The sequence below is a fragment of the Rhyacophila brunnea genome, unplaced genomic scaffold (assembly GCF_057557595.1).
Source record: "Rhyacophila brunnea isolate RB1 unplaced genomic scaffold, BYU_Rbru_1.0 scaffold_18, whole genome shotgun sequence".
NCBI classification, from domain to species: domain Eukaryota; kingdom Metazoa; phylum Arthropoda; class Insecta; order Trichoptera; family Rhyacophilidae; genus Rhyacophila; species Rhyacophila brunnea.
In genome coordinates this window covers 2,151,214-2,157,491 of record NW_028232837.1, presented here as the reverse complement: position 1 = coordinate 2,157,491, position 6,278 = coordinate 2,151,214, and the positions used below count along the sequence as shown (strand labels likewise).

The window sequence follows — 6,278 nt, the reverse complement described above, 5'->3', positions numbered from 1 at the left end:
GCCCCTTGGCTGTGCTAAAATTTAGAGCATGAGCGATAGAGAGAAAGCGAGAGAGAGACAGTTTCGACTGATTAAACGGCTAACTGATTGTTAAAATTATACTATTTCAATACAAAATGTATGTAATACATACTAACACATTATCACGTTAGCACGTTAGCGGTCGGTAGTCACCTTTTGTATAGAATAGACCCGCAGATACTGAAACCAACTCTAGCTGCGAAATAATTATTTATTAGCCTTGCGAACTGATTATTTGGCATCCATACTAGTTACTGTATCTGCAAAGGTTACAGTTACGGCTCGCTAATGAGTACCCGGCTTTAGAGTACAAAAATACATACCTGAATAAATATGAGTCATATTGTATACCTACTTTGTTATCATTTGATGATTTAAGAGGACGAAACCGGTCCTGATTATTATTAAACCTACCTCTTTAGGTCTATTCTATACACAAGGTTACTTTTGGTCCGCTACGACAGCTAAATAGGGTAGGGAAGTATCGAATTATTAACACTTATTGTAACAATTACAATAATTTTGTTATAATTGTTACAATAAGTGCTATGTTTTAACAGCACCTCTCTTGGCTGTGCTACATTTTAGACCGAGATAGACAGTTTTAACAGTTCGGACGGCTAAATTGTTGTAACTGTTACAATAAGTGTTAATAATTCGAACACTTTCCTATCCTATTTAGCTGCCGTATCGGACCGAAAGCAGGCTTGTATATATAGAATAGACCCGCTGAGTGGAATAAGTATCTACTTATCTACTACATCCGGTATCGTTTTAATGTTGAATATAAAATAATATTATTAATTTGTTTGTTCAACGAGCTGTGATATTATCCGAAAAGTTTCTCATATTATGTTTTTTATAAGACATAATAAATTATAACAATGAAACATCTTTGATATATTTTTTTATCCTCAGTTTTCCGCCCTGTGCCGATCTCGCAGCCCTGCCCGTAGATCGTATTTCAAGGCCAGGGTCGCCGCCATCCCCGCCTACAATGTTGAGGCATGCCGTCGCCCCCGCCCTTGTATAATGCCGCCAAACTTTTAGTTCAAATCGTTCCTCCGCGCGATATACTTACGTCTCTCCCGTTCGAAGTTAGTTTTCCCGATACGATTCCGCCCACCTGTAATATCACTGTGTAAATATTTTGAAAGGTGTTTTATCCAAGTGTATTTTTATACGCCGGTAATAATTCATAATACTATCATACAATATCCTAAATATTTACACAATACACACACATTAATAGTGTTCACTGTAAATATTATTATTTGTGAAAAGATATTGTAATAATTTAAAAACACGAAAGAAACAATCACAATAATATTTCGATGTTACTAAACCAAATGTGGATGAGATAGCTGTTATTATTTTATAAAGCTATTTTAGTATTTAGCAGTGGCGAAGGGTGGAGGTAGGCTGTTAAGATAAACTTTATCAGTCATACGTATTTGTTTTCATTGAAATAAGACTACAATTATTTACAGATAGTGTTTGTTAGCTTTTAAAATTCAATTAAACCCAGTGAAAACCAAACCATAATAAATAATAATCAAAAAAATACTCGTCTGTCTATAAAATATCTTAAATTATGCCATTAAATCACACATAGCTTTGGATATTTTATAGATAGAATATTTTTTTTAATCTATTATAGTTTGGCTTAAGAAGGGTTTAATGAATATAATAAAATGGACCAACAATATGTGTAATATTATGTACCTATCCAACGAAAACAAATAAGTATGAATGAAACAGTGCACACAATTTTGACGTATCGCTCAAAGTATACCAAAGCTATTATGGTTTGGTTTAGGCAGGGTTTAATTGATTTTTAAAAACTAACCAACGCGATATGTAAGTAAATCTATTTTGTTTAATAAAAACAAATACGTATGACTAACAAAGTTTAATGTGCACTAGTTATGGTGGATCTTAACAGCATATCTCCACCCTTCGCTACTGGTATTTAAAATACTAACTTCTCTAAAGCTCGTCAGCAACAGTTATTCATGACGAAGGTACAACTATTTCATGGCAAAGTAGTTACTGAAAAATATACGAAACTAATAATATTCCTTATTCAAATTTCTCCCCCGTAATGTTGCAGATCACTAACGTATTTTCGGTTTAGGAATGTCAATATAATTTAATACATATTTTACATAATTGAATAGCAAATATAACGTTCTAAACTGATAAATCCTTTAATATATCACGTTAGAAATACAAGCCTACTATATATAATAATGTACATATTATACAAAGCAAAGATAAATTCAATTTAATTACTTTAAAACACGGAGTTTTCTAAGAATATTGTATTTACTTAATTGTGTCCATGTATTCAATAAATAATGTGTTTTTCGTATTACATGATAATGTAAGTACCATTAAAAATATATTAAAACGAACGAAATTGTCGAGAGCATTATGGTATATTATATGTAATAAATATTACGTATTATTTGATTAATTATTTGTAATTAAATGAAACCCAATTTAATATTACATATTCCACTTTTTAATTAAATTCTGTACTAGTTTCGTCCTCTTCAAGGGGACATTATCAACATTCGAGGACGGAACCGGTACAGAATTTAATTAAAAAGTGGAATAAGTAGATACTATAAAATTTTGTTTCATTTAATTATAAATAATTAATCAAATGATGCAATGCAGTTCCACCATGAATAATTGACAGTTAACACTATAAAAGATATTGTAGGTAAATTGTGCTTATAATAATTTGCCCAACTATTAAAATATTACGTATTTTAATAACTATTTCCTCGAAATTTGTTCGAATTTAATTTAACTACGTTATGCATCGTGCGAAACTGTGATAATTGGCTTCAAAGTTTCATCTATTCTTAAATCTGTCAAAGTCATGAAATTCATTATGTGTACCAACTTCAAAAAACATTTTTATTCTGTTTATAAATGAAAAATGAGTTAATTACTAGTATTATAATATCACTAGAGCTGCATTCCCTGGATAAGTATATATATTGATATTAAATATAATAGAATTTCGGATTTTCTCGGGACAGATATCTACTTTAAAAATATATTATTAAAATTTATGAAAATTGCAACTTCGTTGAGTCCTGATAATGATTGCAAAATAACGTCGACCTCGTCATATTTTACGATTGTACGCGTCGCTTGTCCTGATGAATATTGATTTTTTTCACTTAGCTTTCAATTTAGCTATTTAGCGAGCATTATTATTTTTAATCAACGTGATTCAAGATTTCAAATTTCTTAAAAGGTTGATTAAACCATACTAGTTAGTATTCCATTCACTAGGATCTTAAAAGGTCATCGTCAACAGGCACACAAAAAAATACATTTCTATACTTAATTAATTATTATTATAAATATTAAAAATTTCGAAGCCTCAAATTTGTGGTGGTTCCTTAAAATAATGTGGAATATTTTGCAAAGCAAAAGACATTCTTCATTCATTAATTTTATTAATTGTGGAAATAATACTTTCATACTATACGCAAGACTTAAATCATATTGCATTTTAGATTTGTTTCAAATACAATTTTATTTCATATGGTTTGGTTAAGGATTTAATGTTTTTTAAACTAACTAACGACATCTATTTTCTTAATTTTAAGATATTATTATACGTTGGCATTAATTATTAGTGTGTACCTGTTTATCAGTTGTAACATCACAATATTACTATTATTATCATCTGAAGTCACATTAGTATGACCTACCCATAACCATAAACCCATAGCCTACATACTTCCAAAAGTCACTCTTCCCCACTACTATAAATTACATAAGTAAATCATCAGGGTCGCACATAGTAAGGCTGCCACCCTGGTAATATCCCAAAATTGCCACCCAAATAAAAAAAAAATGAAATAAATCTTTTATTATCATCAAAATATTCATATTAGCATGACAAATTTTACTTGTCAAATATATAACATTCTCAACTAACTGAAGAAAAAAATCGTGTAACAAACTCACGAGACGAAAAGTTTTTTGTTGTATTGTATAGCTACCTCTATGATTCAATTATTTTTCGAGAGTCCCTTGTCGTAGAAAGAATTACATTTTTTCAGAAGGTTATGTTGTTATGCTATGATCAGTGGCGCACTCAGGATTTTATATTGGGGGTGGGCCCAAGGAGGAGAATGTAAATTAGTCCCATAGGCTCTTTTTCTGCTTCATATAAGGCAGTGTGAAACACTACATTAACGTTGTTCAAATTGTGTTTTAGTTCAAATTGAGGGTACGTATACAGTGAATTATTGGCGATTTTCAATACATCTACTAGGCAACTTTTTTTAATATTAAAGCTAATTTATGATATGTGTTTATCTCACTTATCTGGTCAACCCGACACGCCGGGCCTCCCACAGCCCGGGCCACCAGGCTAAAGCCCTTGTCAGCCCTCCCCAGCCATGACCTACACCAGTGCTCCGCAACCGGCGTGCCGTGAAACGATGATATGTGTGCCGCGGTGCAATAGCCAAATTTGCGTACATGGCTGGTAATATATTTGAGCACCTGCATGAACTTAATAAAACAATGCAAGGTCAGAATGAAAATATATTGACGTGCTCTGATAAATTAGCAGAATTCAAAAATAAACTCGAACTTTGTCAGAAGGAGTTAAGACAAGGATCTCTACAAATGTTCCAAAGGAACTACCAGACCACCATTGAAAACAAGCAATCAATTTTGGATCCGTCTCAAAAACATTTAACTTTGCTGCAAATGAAATTTCATCAGTACTTTCACACAATCAATGCGACTGGAAAATTCTATAGAATCGTTTTTTCTATCAATTCGAGAGGAATTTGTTGAATTGATAAATGACGGGACGCTAAAACTGAACTTCGCCGACGTTCCACTGGTTATTTTCTGGATTTCGGTTAATAAAAAATATCTTCGGATGTGGAGTCCATGTTTTGGTGTATAAATTGTTTTACGTGTGGTGTGCCGCGGAATTCTGGGAAGACCTTTGGTGCGCAGTGGGTGGGAAAAGGTTGCGGAGCACTGACCTACATCACTCCGGAATTCGGGTGGACACCGAGAATTTTTTGACAGTTCCATTAGGGAACGGGTTTCTAAAAAACCCGACATCAGTGTTTCGAAATTTTTGTGTTAGAAATTAAAATCTAAGAAATTTTTCTAAAAAAGGTGCTGGAGAATTACAAATCATTTTTTTGCCTAAGCCCAAGGTATAGTTTATTGGCGTTCAATTTCAATGTGTAAAATCATTCTGATAATTTTCATGTTTGGAGGGTGTCAGGGCCCCTTGCCAACCCCCCCCCCCCTTGGGTGCGCCACTGGCTATGATATTAAAACATCAAATTGATACTTTGAAAGAATACCTTTCAGTATTTATGTATACAACTGTGATGAATTAGTCAGAGGTCGGATATTTAAAAGTATTAAATTAAATAAGAATATGTATTGGTAATAATTATTGCACCTATAGGTATATCGATCTGACTCTTAAATTTGTCACCCTGTAGTATATACAACGCCTTCGGCAGTAAGCAACTAACGTAAGTACTTCATTTATTCTACCATAAGATTCAGTTTATGTAATTAAATAAAATATTTGTTTTTTTTTTTTTAATTAAATCATTTAAAAAAATCTAAATACTGCCACTTCCTGAATCCTGCCAACCGGGTATTTCGCACCCCTAACACCCCCGATTGGCGCGTTCCCTGATTATCATATTATACGTACAAAGTCAATAATTGCATTATACTCCGTTTACACGTGCATGGATTTACTGTTGACAGTAAGTATTATCGCGGCCAGAGCAAGAAAATGTATGGGTAAACATGTATTATCCTACAGATGCAAGCTTGCATGAACGAATTAAAAAAGTTTGGAAGCTACTGAATTTTAATGCGACAGTAGCGATTTTTTCGATCTGCACCTGGTCAGTAGAACAGTAGTGGCGAGCCTGCCCGCAAAAAAACGAACTATTACTCATTTTGAGGTTAACCGATTTTCACCTGTCAAATAGTACCATAAAATGACAACATCGCATTCTCGCGTACTCTAGAAGAATGAGATTGGAGAGAGAGTCTGCACTTTTACGTACTATTTAAAATATGTACTATTGCTGCCAGTAAATTCATGCACGTTTACAGGCGCTATTTGTTTTGAAATTATTATATACAAAGGACTAACATACTGTATGTGTAAAGTATGGAGTAGTAGTGTAAAATAATAACACATTTTTTATTGCGAAGTGTAA

At 32.8% G+C, this 6,278-nt stretch overlaps 1 protein-coding gene across 1 annotated transcript in view; it reads left to right on the top strand.

Moving 5' to 3' along the window:
• Nucleotides 1–1,085: 1,085 nt before the first annotated feature.
• The window catches only part of LOC147073105 (soluble guanylate cyclase 89Db-like), a 127,158-nt gene continuing 121,965 nt past the window's right edge, over nt 1,086–6,278 (top strand). Inside the window, exon 1 of the mRNA XM_085945323.1 lies at nt 1,086–1,209. The gene's annotated coding sequence lies outside the window, so the exon portion shown is untranslated. The remainder of the gene's footprint in view (nt 1,210–6,278) is intronic.